Consider the following 18,989-nt stretch of genomic DNA (forward strand, 5'->3'; position numbering starts at 1 on the left):
GTCGCTGAAGGGCTGAGATTTGTGCTTTGAGGTGCTTATGGGAAAGGAAAGTGAGTGGGCAGGAAAGAGAGGTGCAGAGTTCCATTTTCTTTGAGATAAGTAGGAGGAAGAACAGGAGGTACAGCACTTGCTTTGCAAGCATGAAGCCCTGAGTTCAAACTCTAGTACCACCAAAAGAGAAAAAGGAATAAGAAGATTTTCACATAGCACAATAGTGTCCTGAGATGATTGAACTGTATCCTGTTCTAGAGAACTAGTCTAGGAAGAGGAAACTGTCTGCTTGGGAAGCACCCACGGTGCTAAAGTAGCCCAGGTGTATGTGTGAGGGACCCTCCACTTGAGAGCTGGGTCTACAGAGCTGGAATTTCAAGAGACTAAGTGTCATTTCTGACATACTTTCCACAATTATTCTTTGGTTGTATTTTATAGACCGACCTTCCTTCCTTCCTTCCTTTTTTTTTTTTTAATTTGGAAACACTCATTTCTTAGTAATGTTGAAAGCTACCAACATTACTGCACTATTTTTTTGTTTTTTCTTTTGAGACAGGTTCTTGCTATGTAGCCCAGGCTAACCTTGAACTCACAATTCTCCTGCCTCCTTCCAAGTGCTGAGATTACAGATGAGTACCACTAAACCCAGCCACACTTTTACATCATAGCTGGTTACACTTACAGAGTGCCCTGAATGACAACAGGTATAAAAAGACACCTATCTTTACCCTCAAAGAGCTTATATTCTAGGTTTATATAAAGAAATGGTAAAGAAAATTTGACATTTTCATTTCATGTTTTTATTTAAATATTTGTATTAAATTGGATTGTTCCATATAGTTAAAAAAAAAAAACCTTAAAGGTACACCTTAGTTGCACGCCTTTAAAATTACTTATGGACCTAATCCCTTATCTTCTTTGAACTGACCAATAGAAAATTAAGTAAGACTACCTTTTTACTGTTGAGAAAATAATTTTATACCACTCTAAGAAAGGTGTTGAGTATATTATTTAAGGTTGTTCTGATAAAGCCCTTAATTCTTGGTTTGATATCGAAGGTCCTGGCCTTCTCTCTTCGGCCTCCTTTTCTGGGCCTTCTTGCTCTTCTACTTTCAGTGCCCATTATCTTAAGAAATGAAATGAGCTTCTCTGAACATTTTTTTTTCTTTTCCCTCTTACTAGAATACAATTTTCCTTCTTCCTGACCAAAACAAATCCTTCCTCAAATACCTCCTATGATGGACACCTGCCTCTTTCTCCAAGGGAACATGTCTGTCCTCCTCAGTGCTCCTGATAGCCTGTGCACCTCGGTAAAAGCCCCAGTCACACTCTGCCTTCCAGCACAGATACTTGTGCTCACTACTGGTAGAGTGCAGGTCCCATGAGGATAACTAGTTTAGTCTACTTTGTTCATAGATATAACCTGGAATAATGGACTGAACCATAGCAGGCTTTCCGTTATAAAAACTGAAATAATTTTTTTCTCTCCTATTAAATTGTAAGATCTTCAAAGGCAAGAAAACAAAATCATGTCAACTGTTTAATATGAGGCACATAGTGTATAGCTCAATAAATTATTGCATGAAAGAGACATGTTCACTTAAAAATATATATTTACCAGTTTTTGCCTTTAATTCAAGGGGAAAAAAGGTTAAGGCTTTTCATATAGACATATTAATTGAGATTTTACTTGTCATAAACAACAGCTTTTGTTCTGAAGGAATTCATACTCCATCTCTCAAAAGGATAGTTTTCAGTGCCTTTCCCCCTTTCCTTTGTAAAACAAGTCATTAATAGTCATTTATCCCAGAACCTGAATGAGAGGACATCTGCTAGCATCCTGACTGAACAGGAAGGAGCAATGAAAGTGTATTTCCAGAGCTTAAACAGGAGCCAATGGCTTCCAGGCTCATTGACTGGGTATCCAAAGGTCATGGAATTGGAAAACATCCATCTTCAGTTTAAAGGAGGATTGGTGTAATATTGGGAATTTTAGATGGATCTCTACTGGTCCTTAAGTTAGTTTCTCATGTCAACTGAATTTCAGTGTAATTATTATAAGCAGCCCCCAATTTCCAAACTCCAGGCTTGGAAGCACACTTACTTTTTCTTCCTTGTTCTCAGCACAGCTGCATTCCCTTGATAATTCTTCTCTGCTCTGTTCCTTTTGCTATTTCAGTTTCTCTTCTTATGTATTTGCTCTCCATCTATTTTCTCTCTTGAACTATCTTTTTAATTGAGCTGTATTCATGTCACTGAATTGTAAAAGAGCTTTATATATTCCAGATGCAAGTCCTTTGTTAAATATATGTTTTGAAAATAGTTTCTTCCATTTGCTTTTTAATTTTCATAGGTGTTTTTTGAAGAGCATCTCTTAAAAGTTTGGTCAAGTCCAATTTATCTGCTTTTTAAATAATTTCTTGTGTCTTGTTTTAATAATATTTGCCAAAGTTGAGGTCACTAAGATTTCCCCCTCTGTGTCTTCTAGGAATTTTCAAATTGTAATTCCTGCATTTAAGGTTGCCTACTAAGCTCCCAGTCCTTTTTTACTTTATTTTGCCTGGAGAGGGCTTGACTGTGATCCTCCTGTTTATGCTTCTTGTGTAGTTGAGATGACAGGCACATACCATCACACCCAGCTATTGGTTGAGATGATATCTTGCTAACTTTTTGCCCAGGCTGACCTAGAACCATGATCTTCCATTCTATGCCTCCCAAGTAGCTGGGATTAGATGCATCGAGCTAGTTTTTCTTTACGTATGAATACAGTATGAATGGAGATTCATTTCTTCAAATATGGTTATCTAGCTGTTCTGGCATCATTAGTTGAAGACCTTATCCTTTCCACATTGAATTGCATGGAACCTTTGTTTCAAATGAATTGACTATGTATGTGTGGGTTTATTTTGGGACTGTATTTTATTCCATTAACCTGTATGTCTATTTTTTCACCATCTTCACAATGTCTTGGTAACTGCAGCCTGGAAATCAAGCAGTATAAATCCTTCAACTTTGTTCTTCTTTTTCAACGTTGTTTGGATTGTTACAGATCTCTTGTATTTCCATATGAATTGACAATTAGCTTATTAATTTGTGTAGAAGCGCCTGCTGGATTATAATTGGGATTGTGTTGGATCTACAGGCCAGTTACGGGAATCTGACATCAAACAATACTGGGCTTCTGATTCATGGACATGAATCCTTATTCAGGTCTTCTTTAGTTTTCTTGAGCAACATCTTATAGTGTTTTATATACAGATGTGGCACATCATTTGTTAAACGTATTCCAAAGTATTTCATCTTTCATGATGTTATTGTAAAAATGTTATTTTCATTTTAATTTCTGATTGTTCATTGCAGTAGTGACCTTGTACCTGTTTTTGTTTTTGTTTTTTTTGCTAAACCCACTTATTTTCTACAGAGATGATCATGTAGTCTCCAAATTCAATCTACTTTGCTTTTATCTTTTCAAATCCATTTTTTGTTGCCTTCATGCACTGATTAGAATATCTGATTTAATGCTGAATACAGGTGTGAGAGTGAAAAACCTTGCCTTGTACCCGATCTTTGGGGGAAAACATTCTTAGGTAGTTCAAAGAGTTGATAAACTGAATTTTATGAAAATATTAAGAGTGCAGCTTTCAACAGTGTGGGGTAGAGAGAAAGGATTTCTGTGATTTTGAAGAGTCAGGGGCTTTGGGGCACATACCTAGGAGCAGAATTGCTGTGTGTATGGAATATCTGTTAAACTGTTTGCCACAGTGGCTGCATGAAATTTCTACCAGTGACACATCCTCAATTTCCCCCACAGTCTTGCCAGCCCTTGTGCTACATTTTCCTCCACTCTTATACCTTTTTCAGCTCTTTGGTAATTTTAATATTAAAAAAGATTTTTTTTTTTTGTCTCGAGATTTGGTCTGAATACCTGCCCTGATAAAGATGGCTACCCTTCTCTTGTGGCTGATGTGGAGTTAACACAGGTGAATATGTGAACTTTAACAAATACACCATCTACAGAATAACTAGTATTAAGTTGAAACTACCCTTTGGGGAGCAGTCTGCTGAGGCTTTGCAAAGATGTTTTTTCTCTAGTAATAATCAATGTTGGCATTAACAAAAGCTGAGGAAATGCAGGCACTACTTTTGTGTTATCTACATGCTGTCATTTAGTTTTTTATGCCCCTTTGTTTTCTCTGTGAAAAAGGAAGGAAAATACCATATGGCTTACTGAGAATAAAACCAATCTTTTTCAACTTTGAACTTACAGTTGGAATTAATGAACACAGAATGAGATTTTCATCCCTTTTACCCTTCCAGAAGAGAGAAAAGGAAATGTCATTAAAAACGTAAATTGATTACAGTCTTCCGAAACCATTTGAATGGGAACAATTTTTCTCCCAAATTCTTTCTCTCAATCTAAATGCTTCAGTAATATTGTTCAAGGTTCAGATAAGTTGGTTATTAAGTAAATTAGCTTTGAACATACAAGTGGCATTCAAAAACCTGTCTTGCCATGACAGATTTAAGTTGCATTATACCTGTAATGAAGAGAGAGGAAGGGATTAGAAAAGCTCATTACTTAGAATTCACATACTAATTCATATTTTCTAAGCATCTATAATTAGATGCAAGTCATTGTTCCAAAAGGCCTTATACATTTTTCAGTGGGCACCATTTTCCATAAAACCCACACTGGCAGAATTTCACATTTCCATCAATGCTCCTTTCCTGTTGTTCATTCAATGTTTACTGAGAACCAAAAATGAGTCAGGCACTGTGCTGGGCAGAAGGATTAGAGAAATGAAGGATGTCTGAGCATTTCCTACCCCACAATGTTTCACATTTTGGCTGCAATTCTGCCTCTCCACCTGAGCCCTTTGAGATGCTATTTCCTCATCCACCAGCCCACTCCCATCTGTCATTTGCTTCTTGACCCAACTTCATCCCTGCACATTGTTACATAGGTGTAAGACACTCACTTCACACTCTGCAGCTTCTAAGTCAGTCCCTTCCCCAGTTCTGAAATCCAGAGTAGCTACATTGCCCAATGCCCCTAAAGAGAGTTGGGATTAAAGATGGCAAATAAAATACAGGACTCCCATCATGTATGTTTGGCTTTGCTTTCATGTTTTTGTTTGTTTTGTTTCTGAGGCAGGGTCTTGCCTAGGCTGGCCTGCTTTAGTCTCTGAGTGCTGGGATTACAGGCATGAATCACCACATCCAGTCTTTCCAATAAATTTCAAGTAAACAATGAATGTTTTAGTACGAATCATGCAATGTTTGGGATGGGACATACTATACTAAACAATTATGTGTTGTTATCTGAAATGCAGGCTTAACTGCAGTCCAGTCATTTTATTTGCTAACCCTCATAGGGACAATAAAACCTATTCCCTGAGGAAGTGTCCACTGTGAATTAATGGCCACCCTACTAGACAATTTGCAATTGAACTTGCTTGGGACTGGTCATTAGCTGGGTTTTCCCAGATATGGACTCTGTGATAGAGATCTTAGTGCAAGTGGTTTATCTGGAAGCTAACACAAGAGAAGGAAAGGAAGGAAGCCAATGAACAAGTTACTGCTGTGGGTAGGTGAGAACCAGCTTCCCTTGAGGGACAGGATGATGGGGTACCTTTCTTCAAGCCACATTTGGCATTAATTGAGGACCGCTCCTGGGGATTTGGACTCCCTTACATTTTCAGCCAAGTGTGTCTTGTCTTGGAGTCAGATGAAGGCCTCTGGCAGCCAGTCAGAGATGCTTGCCACAGAGCCAGCAGAGGTAGGGAATGCCAGAGGATGTGAGCAAGCACTGCTGCGACAGCATCTGCCACCATGAACTCTCTGTGGTACGAGCTGGCATAAACTGAATTAATTTGGGAGTCAAGTATAAGTCCAAAGCCCATAGCAAATAAGAACCGAGTAAGACTTCAAAGACAATATGTAGTCCAATTGTCTTATTTCACACATCGTGAGGTTGTGACTCAGAGAGTTTCTGGTCCATCGGCATGGTTATCTATTGTAGATCCGAGGTGCTATTTTTACTATCATCAGGTCACTGTGGAAGTGATAAATGATTTTCAAAGTGTGTTCATGATTCTTAGACCATTGGTCTTATCCAAAGGAGAAGCAGCACTTTGAGTTTGGTTGTAAGTGAGGATGGGGTATTGGACAAGCAGCAGAGTTAGGTGGCCATTATATAAACCCAAGGGAGTCGCTCTCATTGGAAGCTCAAAGCCCTGTACCCTACTTGAGTCTGGGAGGCAGAGCAGTGTGTGCACTAGGAATCAGGCCTCTTGCATGTAGAGGCTGTCACATCATTGCCCTTTATTCTCTACCCCACCTTCAGGTCTACAAGATCCCAGCCATGTCAACATCCATGCCCAAGGGAAGATGCAGCATCTCCTCTCCACTTTACCATTCTGGTGTTCCTCCAGAAATGTCCCACACAAACTGGAGAAGTGAGCAGAATCCTGGATCTGTTTTTCTCACAATCTTTTGATTGATAATCAAGTAGGATCATTGTGTAGAGTCTCTAAATTTCTATAGCTTTGCAATCTATAAAAATTACCATAAAACTGAGCTTTTCCAGCTCCTGGCAAAGAACCACTATATAGCACATACTCAATAAATGTTTAATGAAGGAAGGACAGAGTACCTGAATTGCAACTTACTATTTATCCTCACAAAACAGTCTGATATATTTTATTTCTTTTTGTGCCCTTTCTTAGCAACCCTTGGCTACATGGTTTGATGTTGATAATGATATTCTGCGACTCATGATATAGAGTGTAGTCAATAGCAATGAGAAAGAAAAGGAAACATACAGAAAAAAAAATACAAACTTTATGACCTGAACAAAATTTCTGCATGTCTAATGATCTTTGAAAGGGATTCATGAGGTGTTTATTTACTTAAGTATTTACAACTGAAACCAAAACAAGAAAACTAATCAAGATAATATAATTGGTGCTAACTGAATAATTCACAAACTACTTTTTCTCCTGTGATATTGACTAATAATTCTCTTATCTGGCCCATAAATGACCTCATAATAAGTCAAGGAAATTGAATTGGGATTTTAATGATATCTTAACATTATTTTTCACTTCTTAATATGCCAGGCTCACACTTAAAGCATTATAGATTGTAAGTGAACCCATTTATTAGAGTTCTTGGAGTTCCTTTACAATTACTAAGGCCCCTGGAAAAGCAGGCAGAAGATACTAAGAAGCATAACAAGTTGATTGTTCTAAGCACTTAAATATCAAGCCACAGAAATAAACTCAACCTGGAATATGCCATATCTTTGAGATATATGCTGTAAATGTTCAAATGATAACATAACTCCTTAAAATCATGTTTTCTAAGAAGTGAATATAACAGTAAGTCAGTATCACCTTGGGACCTAGTGTCTTAGGTTTCAGGGAATCCTAATGTGATTTATGCAAAGGACCTCGCACACCATTAACTCCATTTAACTCATCTTACAAACAACAAAATCAATGCCCAGAGAAGTTAAATGACTCTCCCTAGCCTGGTGGTCAGTAAGTGTTTCCTATAAGGTATCATATAGTAAATATTTTAGGGTTTATGGGCCACAGAGTCTGTTGAACTTATTCAGACCTGCTGTTTGCAGTGTACAAGACAATATTTGTGAGCATGATTGTGTTCCAACAAACTTTATTTACAAAAAGTGGTGGTGGCCCAGAATTTGCCTGTGAGCCATGGTTTACCAAACCCAGAGCCAGGCCAGACCCAATTTGTGTGACTCTCCTTCCCCTTCCCTTCCCTACTTCCCCTTTCCCTTCCCTTTCCTTTGCTTCTCTTCTCCCCTTCCTCCCTCCTTCCCTCCCTTCCTCTCTTCTTCTCTCCCTTCCTCCCTCCCACCTTCCCTCCCTTCCTTTTTTCCTTCCTTCTTCCCCCTCCTTCCTTCCCTTCTATACCTTTTTTCTCCCTCCCTCTCTCCTTTCTTTCTTCCTCCCTCTCTCCTTCTCTCCATCCCTCCTTCCTTCCTTTCTTCCCCCCTCCTTCTCTCCCTCCCTTCCTTCCTTTCTTCCATCCTTCTCTCCCTCCTTCCCTTCTCCCTCTCTCCTTTCCCTCTCTCCCTCCTTCCCTCCCTCCCTCCTTCTTTCCCTCCCTTCTCTTTCTCTTCTCCTCCCTTCCTCCCTCCTTTCCCCCTCCCTCTCTCCTTCCTTTGTTTCCTCCTTTCTCTTTCTTCATTTAAGGCATTAGGCAGCATGGTAGATGCTTCTGCTAGAGTTGTAAAGTTGATTCCAAGTTCAAACTATAGTGTTTTGTCCACAGGGATAAAATTTCGTAATCTCTACTAACTGTGTCTCAAGAAAACACCTCTAGCTGGAAATCAAATTTCTGATCATAGAACTTATCTGCAAAAATATGATCTCCTGCAGAAGCGATAAACATAGTACATTTGCATTTGTTGGTCTGTGCTCTCAAATTCACAAGTGGCTTAGTAATTTTGTTACCAGTCATGAGCCATTAGGATTTTTGGAATCAGCCTCCCTACCTAGGCCCTGACTTATGAATGTTTCCCCCCGCACAGAGAGTTCTTAGAGCATTTAGTTCATCTTTTGCCATTCCATCCTTTCCAATCCAGTGTCTGTGCCAGATAACATCATGGAGAGGAAATCTTTCAGAAATAAATAAGACTAGACCCCAAGGATGGACCCAAGTGAATCACAGGGATAATGGAGTGCTCAGCCATTCATGGAATCTTTCGAAAATACCTCCTAGCCTTGATAGCATTCTGGCGATGTAGAGGTGAACAGTAGAGACAAGGGTCTTATTCTAGAAAAGCTTAAAGTAGAGACAACGATAAGTTCTGTGACAAAAAGAGTAATGGAATAACTCTTAAAGAAGAGTGGAAAGAAAGGGGGAGTACATGATAGCAAGGAACCAGCATCATGCAAATCTTAGTAATAAGAACCACTGGTGCAAATGTCCTGAGGCAGGAACTTGTTTGATGTGGTGTGCATAAAAACAAAAAGCAGTGTAAGAAGAGGTCACAACAGATGACAGGTACCCTTGGCCAGCATGCCTATGAGTCAATGTCTACAAAGCAGGCATACTCCACAGAGCATAACCCAAGATGACCCATTGGGGTACAGGATGAAAATATTGGAAATTTTATTTAAATGTATTTTTGTCAAAAGGAAGGAAGGAAGGAAGGAAACAGCTTTCATTAGGTCACAGAAAGGTTCACTAGGTCATAGAAAGATTTCCACTGGTGGTGTCAATCAAAATGTCTAAAGGTCATAAACAAGATATGTACTGGAAGTTTTCTGAGGGAAAAGAGCTATCAAGGAGTCTGCCAGGGCACCTGAAATACTTTTTGTTCTGTTATAGTTGATATATGCCCTGGTAATTGAATTTCCAGATGTGGACCCTCACATAGTATGCAAATAACTTTAAAAGCTCTGTGAAAAGGAATGGAGGATTGAAAGTAATGCTAATTAATGCAAGCCCAAAGAAAATAGAGTTTACATTTCTCCTTTTCTTAACACCAGCCCTTCAACAGCCACACGTCCCAGATTTTAAAACATGATAGAATTTAGTATTTTCAAAAGTGTTTGACTACCACATTTAATATCAGGATTTAATGTTTAGATAGGTAAACAGACATGTAAATATATACAGATAGAGAGATACAGGTATAGTATAACTGAAATAAGAGCTTCTCAAAACAATACTTATTAGTAATGTCATGTAATATTTTGTGGTCTATTTCATTTTTAAAGTATCAGCTATTATTAATATTGTAATCCAACAATAGATGGCTGTGATATACAATTTAACAAACACTCATCTACTGAGACCTGAGGAGAAATCAGCCATAAAAATATCCAAATTAAGAAGTTAAAATGGATTAACATCCATCACTGTTAACCATTAATCTCACCGCAAAAATGTATTTCCCCCTTAGAAATTGGCAAATGGTAGCAAGAAGTCACCACAATTTGAAAAATATTTTAAAAAATAAACATCTAGACCATGGAAGCAAACCACTACAACATTTTTCAGTAATATTAAAAACGTGAGTTGGGTGCTGGTGGCTTACACCTGTAATCTTAGCTACTTGGGAGGCAGAGATCAGGAGGGTCATGGTTCCAAGCCAGCCCAGGCAAATAGTTCTGGAGATCCTATCTCGAAAATACCCAACACACACACACACACACACACACACACACACAAATACCCAACACAAAAAAAGGGCTGACACACAAAAAAAGTTCAAGTGGTATAGCACCTGCCTAGCAAGCGTGAGGCCTTGAGCTCAAACCCCAGTACTATAAAAAAAAATGAGACAACATTCAGTCCATCACTGAATGGACTAAACTTGATGCATGTTAAAAACCTAAGATTTTTAATATATTAATTCAGTAGAGTATGTGATTTGCAAAGATATATATATATACACACATATATATGAATACATGTACAGACACATCAACATTTGCACCACTTATTTTTTTTACTGAGACAACATGTGAACATTTAGAGATCATTAATACAGTTCACAGAATTTGCTACCATGGATCTTTACTGGTTGTCTGTGGATTTTTAAGATCCTAGATCAGAGAATTCTGTTTCTTCCCCTTATTTCTTCTACTATTGTCTAAATGCAATATTCTCTCAATTAGCCTGGAAACTATTAAATAAAATGTATGGGAGGCCCTTGGTTTGAACTGGGCTCTCATACTAAGCCCCAACAGACCAACCCCAAATCCAGTCACCAAAGTAAAACCTAAGCAGTTTACTGGTAAGATCTAACCCTCCCAGAAATCAGGAGAGAGGTGATGGCCAAATCTCATTAAGCCAGCAAGATTCCCCATAGGGCAACTAACTCTGAAACAACCACTTTCCCTTCTTGTTCCTTGTTTCAGCTTTCTTCAGCCTTTTCTACTTACAAAGCCCACCCCTCTACTCAGCTCACCAGAGCTCTATTTTGTAGATCTGATTCGTGAATTGCTAGTAAAAGCCAGTTCAATCTTTAAAACTCAATGTCTTGAAATTTTGTTTTTGGACAAAACTGTACCTCCCTTATGAAGTCCTCATCCCCAAAGCAAGTGATTAATAGACATAAGCCATCAGATCAGGCCATATGATTACCACGTGCCAAGGCCTTGTATGAATTTGGTTCATTTTAACTAAACTTACTTCATAAGTTGGCTATGCTTTTAGAAAAATCAAAGTGAGCAAAGCTTCTGGTTTATCCTAACCACCACTCAGTTTACCAGTTAAAAAATCCACCCTGATTAAGAGTACTCTCTTTGAAGAGAGGCAAACAAACGTGGACAAGTTATGTGAGAAACATGAACATCAGCAAATATCTTGGCTTCTCCATGCCTCAGGTTCCATATTCATAAAATGGTGAAAACACTTACCTCTAATTAATCCTGTTAGAAGTCTACAGGATTTCTAACATTGTGTAGCACGATGCTAAGCACAGAATAAATTCTCCAGCAGCTATAGCTATCACTGCTGCTACTGATAGTCGTCCTTGCTGCTGAGATTGAGTTCACATGTCACATACAACTCACATAGACATGCTTTTAGAAAACATCAATTTACATATTGTCATCTTCACGAATAAGAAAACAAAGCCACCTTAACTATATTTGTAAGATAATGAAAACAATCTTTTAGTCAGATGGGCACTGCTGTCTTGGCCACTGTCTGTTTCATAGCCACTAGGTCAACTCTCAAAACGAACATAAACACTCACCTGTATTTTCAAAGATGCTGATGAAATGGAAGGGCAGGGTTTGGAATCTTGTATTTGATTTTTTCACTCTCTGAGTAAAGCCAGGCTATTAAATCACTGATTTTTTTCTCTTGGTCTCCATTCCATCTGCCTATAAGATAAACGATACCTAGTTTTCATGATCCTCTTTGTACAAAATATGTTACACAATTTTAAATAACAGTATAATTTACTCCTTGTGAGAATTCTTCCCCTGGGAACATCACAAATGGATGCTCTTCTGGCTCCTTTACTTCTACTACCCTCCATTTAACTAATGACTAATTTTATGGAACTACAGGGAAGAATGAATTATTGGGTTTTTTTTTCCTACATTACTAGAGAAAAGCCCCATTTACTATGGAAGAAAACACTCATACTTTACCATAAGCAGAACTCAAGAATGTCAGCAAAATGAGAGTTAAAAGGTCAATGCAAAGTGTCCATTAAACTTCTTATGGTTTTGGAATGCATCTTTATTCTTAGTGGAAAAGTAGAAGGGTAGAAATCTTGATGAACAAACAGGACATCAATTATCTGAAACTCTCCCAGAACAATAAAAGAATGACAAGATAGTTCTGCACACAAAGACAAGAAGCATGACCACTTTTGCATTTGCTAAATAACCCAATGGATATGGAAGGCTTCTAGACTCCAACTGTGCATGCAAATCAGAAGCCCTGGCATTTTCTCTTCCTTTACTATCCAGGATCATTAAGTCTTGGCTTCCTCTCAGGGCTTCTAACCTCCCTGAGGTGTCTTCCTCTGACCTTGCCCTTCTTTCTTTCCCCCTGTCTAGTCCCAGGGGGACTGACAATGCCCTGAAAGTGCCCCGAGTCTACCACCAGGCACCTCTCTGTTTCTTCCCCCATTCCTTCACTTCTGTTAGCTTTCCAAGTAGTCTTTCTTTATTATAGCTCTTCCCGTAGATGTTATTTTCCAAGACCCACGCAATGTGTGCCACTTGCCAAGGCCACAGCATTTGTGGGAATCCAATTTTCTCCTCCTCTTCCTGGCCACCTATTGTTGTTTCCGGTTAGCAATGGCAGCAAACTCACAGCCTAAAGCTGTAACACTACCCTGATATCCAAGGCAACCGAGACACCAAGGCAAGGCCCTAAACATAGAATTATGTCAACACAAGAGAAAACCTAACACAAAGCTGAATGCAAACGAGGTGCATGTTTCAACATACATCTTTATTAACAGTAAATTGAGTCAAAATAATTTCTGGCTCTTGTCTTTATATGCAAAACTATCTTGTCATTCTTTAGTTGCTCTAGGAGTGTTTTAGAGAACTGATGTCCTGTTTATCCATCAAGACTTCCACTCATCTACTTTTCCACTAAGAATAAAGATGCATTCCAAAATGGAAAGTTTAGAGGAAAGATGGAAGACACCGGGCTGCCAAGGAGACTGCTTTTGTTGTTGATGAAGTAAATAACATTGTGAAAGAGGCTATAGAAAGTGCCATCGGTGGTAACGCTTACCAGCACAGCAAAGTCAATCAGTGGACTACAAATGTCGTGGAACAAACCTTAAGCCAACTCACCAAGCTGGGAAAACCATTCAAATACATTGTGACGTGTGTAATAATACAAAAGAATGGAGCTGGATTACACACAGCAAGTTCCTGCTTCTGGGAACTGATGGGAGCTGCACTGTGCGATGGGAGAACAAGACCATGTACTGCATTGTCAGCGCCTTTGGGCTGTCCATCTGACCTCGTCCAGCCTGTGACTCTTCTTGTCTCAGTATTTCTACTCCGATTCTAACCACCAGCCGTGAAGTCAGTGAACACCTTTCTCCTCTTTAAGTGTGTGTTTTGTGGCACGCTCAAATGTAGAGAAATAAACCAAATGACCGCACTGTTATACAAACTGGGCACTGTTAAGTCAGATTAATAATTCTCTGTAGTAGTCTGAATCCTGTATTGCCACTTGTCTTAACTATTTCTCTTCAAAGGTGCTAAAAATGGAAATCTGCTAGTGGGAAACTTTCTCTGCTTTCTGAAATGATTCAAAAACACTAATTTTCCATACTGTATACTTTTGTTAGAACAATAAATTATTCAAATTTAAAAAAATCAAAAGTTTAATGGTCATTTTCCATTGGAATATTAGAAATAGCTCCTTCACATAAGAAAGGTATAGCATAAGTAAAAAATTATATGGTCATAGCACAGTTCTTGATAAAATTTATTCAAAGGATACTGAAAGGAAAAAATAATGGAGAAAAGAATTTCTACACTGACATCAAGCATTTAAGACATCAGTTCTTTCTAAGACAGAAGCACTGAACTAGAGGCAGAAATTACTACTATTCATTATTTTTAGTTTACATTGAGCTAACTGGTATGGAAATTATCTATTTTGTTTAGTCAGACATAAAATATATCTGACTTCAGTCATAGTTTATGACTGATGGATGAAATCAGCTGCATCATTATTCTTGCACTAAGTCAAAATTTTAAATGAGTCCCCAGTTTAAGAGGTACTTAAACTGCTCTTGGTGAAAAAACACTGACTCCTTACTTACTCAGGTTCACAAATTAACTAAAAACAGGACAAAAAAATTGGCATTTCTGCCTCCATTTTGAATATGCTGTCTTTTGCTTGGAGCCATTCTCTCCTATAACAACCTTGGAATCAAGAAAGGACAGGACCATTTGATAACATCTTTATGACAAGGAATCAAAACTACCTCCTAAAGAACAACAGAGCACTGGAGGACAACACTCCTGCTAGAATGTCAAGAAACACTGAAACAATGCAAACATGGCTACCTCTGATAATAGAGCCAGAGAAAAACAACACACATATCTGCCCAACCCCAATGACTTTCCTGCTAATGTCCAGCACCTCCCCCATCCTTCCCACCATCTTACCTAATGCCCACCTACCTCCAACCTCCCTTTTCCTGCCACAAGATGTTTAAAATCCCCAGCCTGTAAGAAAGGCATGCTCTCGCCCCTCTCAGAGTGTTACTCTGATGGCCGAGGGTCCCTCTCAGGTCTCCTCTCCCTAAGAAAGACCTGATGCTTGTGAAGGTTACAGATTCTTTCTTGGTGTGTCTCTCTTTTAGGCTTCTTCACTTTCCTTTCAGCTCCCAAATGAGGAGCAGGAGTGATCATCTTATCTTCTCAAGTGATGATAGCAATAACAACTTCTCTTAAACCTTTGAAGAACAAGGACTGAGATAATGGTCGACCAGGCCCTACCAGGTCAATCCTTAGACAATGAGCTGTTTGACCACCTACCTGTTGCCACCTCCTCTGGCCACCAGAACACACCTGTGACTGGGACTGTTTAACTATGTATACTTTTTGTCCCCTGCTCCAATTCTTTTTAATTCTATTTAAAGCTGAAGCTTATGTTTGTACCCTGAAGATGACTGAAGATGAGATGAAATGCTTACTTTGCCTCTTCCCACAGTGTGTCCTGGGGAGTGTGATAAAGCACCTTTCTCTGCCCTTCACCATGTCTCTTTCTTTGGTGTATAGGGGCAAATGGCCAGATCTGACATACACGTGGAAGCCCAGGAGTTTGGGCCTGATGTCTAAGACTCTGGTTTCACTACCAACACCCAGAGTAGCCACGGGGGTCCTATAGGCCTATGTAATCTCTGCCAGTTCCCTCTCAAATTTCCTGAAATATACCTGTGATTTAATAAAAAATGCATGCTTGTTGCATGTGAAAACACATCTTCTAGGGTAAGTTCCCTGGTCATGCACCTTCCACCTGATTGCTACCTTTAAACACATTAGTGAGTCCTGGTGCACTAAGATGCTGACACTAAGAGTAGATTAAACACACAGGGAATTTTTTTTTAAGTAGAAATACCCATGTAAAAAAGAAATATGGATGAACCAGGCTGGAGCCAGGCTGGAGCCAGGCAAGGCTAAGAGAACTGATTCCCTTAATGTTTAAAGGAGGTTCAGTAAAGCTGTCATGATCCAGAATGAATAATGACAATTGCTCCCTGCTCTAGGAAGTCAGTTAGGAGTATCATGGGGCCAACATACCACTCCTATGCAGTAATTCAAGATTTCACATCTGTACAAAGAATACTAAATCTGGCATCCAAATTCCTCCAAGCTCTGTCTAATCCACATATAAACTATTGTCTCTCACTCCCTTTTATTCTACCTCACACCAGTCTAACTCCCCTGTTGGTCCCTGTATGAACCCCACTGGTTGCTTTCCCTCACACAATCTCTTCCCTATAATACTTTTCTCACCCCATATTCTCTTTTCAAGATCCTACCTACTTATAAAGATTCATTTGACATGCATCCCAGCACAGTACTTGAGACTCTGCCCTCACATGCATTCAACCCCTACCCTACTAGCAAGCTTCTCTCTCATCTTGCAACCTCCACAGGGCTTCACCTGCATGGAAACTTGGAGTATTAACCACCTTCTACTTGACATAGTTGTTCTAAGTTTTCTTTCCATAGCACACCTCAGAAGGGACTGAACCTAGTTCAACTTTAGTCCTCTAATGTTGTGCAAACAGTAAACTGAAAAAGCAAACAAATGAATTAATGAAAGACCAATTTGGGCCTGCTGTATATTATCTACCCAGGACTAAAAGTAAGGCTAAATGACCTTCTTTATTTCTTATTTTCCTATCTTTTGTGTTCATGCTGATTTTTTTGAAATAAACAAAAATTATCAAATCCAAAGTAATATTGATCCTAATAGTCAAGGTGAAAAGAAAGAGAAAGGGAGGGGGACATGAAGGGATAGGGTCAGAGAAAGGGAGAGGAGGGGAGGGGAGGGGACAAGGGAAAGGGAAGGAGAGGAGAGAAAAAGAGAGAAAAGGAGAGGAAAGGGAAAGAAAGAAAGAAAGAAAGAAAACCAGACCTCAGAAGAGACATTGTTACTACTGCAGTCATAGAGAAACTGGCACAGTATAATTAGCTCACACAGGAAACAGACCCAATAAATGACTATTTTTAGAGGAATTTAAACATAAAATCCTAATAATACCTTTTTGGTTCTCTTCTCTTCTTCAAATATCACTTATCTCAGATCTTAGTGTCAACTTTATATTAGAGCATGTGGCTCTTGTTCACCTGTGTACCAAATATATACATAACCAATGCAAAGAAACAGAAGTAGTAAATACTTTTAAATTGTTTAACACTTCCATAACAGAGACTAACTGCTTCTTTGTTTTAAAAAATACTTTGTAAGTGAATTTCAACTAAATTGAAGAGGTTAGCCTAAAAAGAAAATCTCCCAATCGATTCTCCTCTTATATGAATAGAGAGCCTTGTCAACTTTTGAAATAAAAAGAACAACTAGTGGTAAATGAAGACTAATCCAGCTTCATCTCCAATGATAAGAATCTGAGATTTACAGAAAGCCCATAAAGTTCATCCAACCTCACTTTTAGAAATGAAGGAACTCTGGATTCTTAAGTTGGTTTAGGAAAAATCCAGACTCAAAACTTTTGTCTCTTTCTTCAGTTCATTTATAATCAGGTTTCAAGAATTTCCTAAGTTGCTTCCAAGGCAGAAACATTTTTCTCTAGATAATTCATCCCACCTAAATATCATTAAAGTGTGATTGGCATGGAGCCCTCAGGGAGCTGACACCCAGAGGGAGAAGCACACAATACTAATAGCTAGAAAGGCGCCAACTGGTTCTAAATCGGCAGCTCCAATGCCTGGCAAAACACGATATATCTAAGCAAAGGGAACTTTGATGATGATCACTAGACATTGTGTAGCATCACAATTCTGCTTGGCAAGGAATAAATCAGGACTGAAAATGTCACCTTAGTCATGGAGTAGCTTCACTCACACAGTGGAGGAAGCCAAACTTTAGGCCAAGATCCCACAGAAAAATTTCAAACAAGCAGCTACTCCCCTTGCACATCAATCAAAAAGGTGATTGCCCTGAGATATACTAAGTATAGGTAGCAAGTCTGCTTAGAATAAAATAGAGAGCCAAGAACTACAGCAACTTATTCTTAAAGAGAAAACAGTATCTTGAGAAATTCTTTCCTAAATATATGCTTATTTTCATACATTTCAATGGTTCCAGCAAATATATTTTCAATTTTATATTGTCCCAAGGGGTTTCCTTGTTGTGTTTAATGATAAGTTGACTCGTTTAAGTCAACAATAGTTCTTAGGAGTTTGGAACACACAAGGCAAAATTAAGCAAAGTTAGTAAAAGTGACAGTCCAAATCATCAAGTACAAAGGGCAGGACAAGTGCCTCCAGTAACAGGAAGATAGCCCCAAAGAGAGAGAAGGACACAGGCAGTGTACACATTAGGAAACAGAAGTAAGTTTTTCATGTGAACTACAGTATCAACCACTATTGAGTAGGTAGTGGCAGCAACACCTACAAGTACAATCTTAGCACTAGATTGGCGCTAGACAACCCTATGGTAAAATGTAACTAGAATCCTAGGTCAGAGGTCCAACTCCTGGGATTCCAACATGTTAGGTTAAAGAATGATCAGTAGTAAAAATCAGAGAAAGGAGATTTATTAGCACATCACGGGCATGCTGTAGGAAGTGTTAAGTAAGCATTTCAGCTCACCTTTGGGGTACTGACATGAGCTTCATGTTTAAATAGAGGAAGAACTGGAGCAGGAGATGAGAGGTAAGCATAATCAAGCAGTTCCATCAAAGTGTGGCCTGGTTAATCATTATCTCAGGTCTGGTTTTGCGGGGGTTCCAGGGAAGTTGTTATCCCTGTCATCACTTGTCTCCCTCCCGTAAGATGAAACTCCTGCTCCAGGGTGCAGTCTCATCACCATAGGTAATTGTCTTTATTTAGGGGGTGATCTGACCAGTGAGGTTCATCTGTTCCTGGGGATAGTTTCAGTCCCTTGGCATAAAGCTGTTATCAATCAATCTTGTTATTCCAGGAATTCCAGGTGACTGCAGGAGAGAGATTCAGAGCAAAAGGAGACAGATGCAAAATAGAGGCAGGGATGTCAAGCTCTTATTCTGTTTTCAGTTAACTTGCGAGCTCAAGAAGGACCCAGTGCTTTTTAGCAAAAGCAGTTTCTGAATACCTGCTATAAAACTACTTAATGTAACTGAAAAGACAGAAGCAGATGTTAGCAATGATAACCCAAAGAGCAAAACTCTTAAAATATGTGGATAAAATTATTGCAGCAATTTCTCCCTGACCTGGAGCTTCAATAATATTTGTAAAATATTTACAAATTTCACAACAAAGCAATCTCAACTATCCTCCTTCTGA

The 18,989-nt window shown here is 38.9% G+C and overlaps 1 pseudogene; it reads left to right on the forward strand.

Moving 5' to 3' along the window:
- The first annotated feature begins 5,777 nt into the window (after window positions 1-5,777).
- LOC109675756 (dynein light chain Tctex-type 1 pseudogene) lies at window positions 5,778-13,812 on the forward strand (annotated as a pseudogene).
- Window positions 13,813-18,989: the final 5,177 nt, after the last annotated feature.

Source organism: Castor canadensis, chromosome X (genome assembly GCF_047511655.1).
Source record: "Castor canadensis chromosome X, mCasCan1.hap1v2, whole genome shotgun sequence".
Classification (NCBI taxonomy): domain Eukaryota; kingdom Metazoa; phylum Chordata; class Mammalia; order Rodentia; family Castoridae; genus Castor; species Castor canadensis.